At 35.5% G+C, this 1,112-nt stretch overlaps 1 protein-coding gene across 6 annotated transcripts in view; it reads left to right on the forward strand.

Moving 5' to 3' along the window:
* LOC102679428 (synapse-associated protein 1) overlaps positions 1-1,112 on the forward strand; it is a 63,191-nt gene that overhangs the window by 5,898 nt on the left and 56,181 nt on the right. The gene's annotated exons all lie outside the window — the stretch shown is intronic.

Below are 1,112 nucleotides of genomic sequence, written 5' to 3' on the forward strand. Positions count from 1 at the left end.
TCACGCTCATGCGTGATTATTTCTCATTTATATCCGAGATTCGATTTTTTTCAAACGGTTCTTGGTATTTCGTTATTAAAAATACACATCAGCTACGCGATCCGAATAAAAGATTGAAGGTGAAAATTTTCGATCTATCTCGACTCGCTACACTGAACTTTTCCTGATTAACGATGCATTTATGATGAAGTTTAACGATTCATCGTATCGTTATCGATGCGCCAAACTATTAAACCAACTTTCTCGATCTCTTTTTCAATTCTCTTTTTTCCTCGACTTCCGTTCTCTCACGAATCTTCTTCGCCTTACTTTTTCCAATCATTTTTGCCTCACCTTCAGTTCTTTCTCTTCACCATCAACTCGAATCGTATTTTATTTGCGACAAAACTGTATCTCTCAGCTCGTATATTCAAAAAGAATTCCCCGACGGAGAATATAGGAGCTCGATTTTTCCTCTCCCATCGTAGAGATAACGCCAAATTTCTCGCGCAGAGATCTCATCAATAATGTTTACACCGGCGAGTGAGATATCTGGTTTTTTTATTTTTTTATTTTTTTATTTTCGCCTCCATCCTATTTCTTTCCACGTCACGTATACATATTTCATTGTGGAGAACATTCGTACGAGCGATCACATGTCAGGAGAAAGGGAGAGAAAAACAAAAAAAAAAATCACGTTGTTGATTATGGCATTGGAAGGAAGGCTCGATGAGCGCGAGGCGGATATCGCGATATTTTTCAACGTGAAATAGGAGGTGCACGGTTGAGATATGAGACGATGGATACGATTTATCATCGATTCGCATAATCCATCTGTGATCGATCGACGTGAATCACTCATGTACGTATTTTTCGTTCGTTATCCGAAAGATAACGAAATTCTATCTCTTAATTTATGTTTTTACATATTTCGGTGAAAAGAGAAATATTTGTTTGTTCGTGTTTTTTTTTTTTTTTAATTAATTAATTTGTTTACTTCGACGTTCGAGATCGAATGAGATGTTCCGGAATTCATTCGAAAGCGCATTTTTATAACTCGAATCCTTGAAAAAGAAGTGGTATTTCCGATAAATATCGATTTAAATTCAAAAAAAAAAAAAAAAAAAAAGAAA

This window comes from Apis dorsata, unplaced genomic scaffold (genome assembly GCF_000469605.1).
Source record: "Apis dorsata unplaced genomic scaffold, Apis dorsata 1.3 scaffold_779, whole genome shotgun sequence".
Lineage (NCBI taxonomy): Eukaryota > Metazoa > Arthropoda > Insecta > Hymenoptera > Apidae > Apis > Apis dorsata.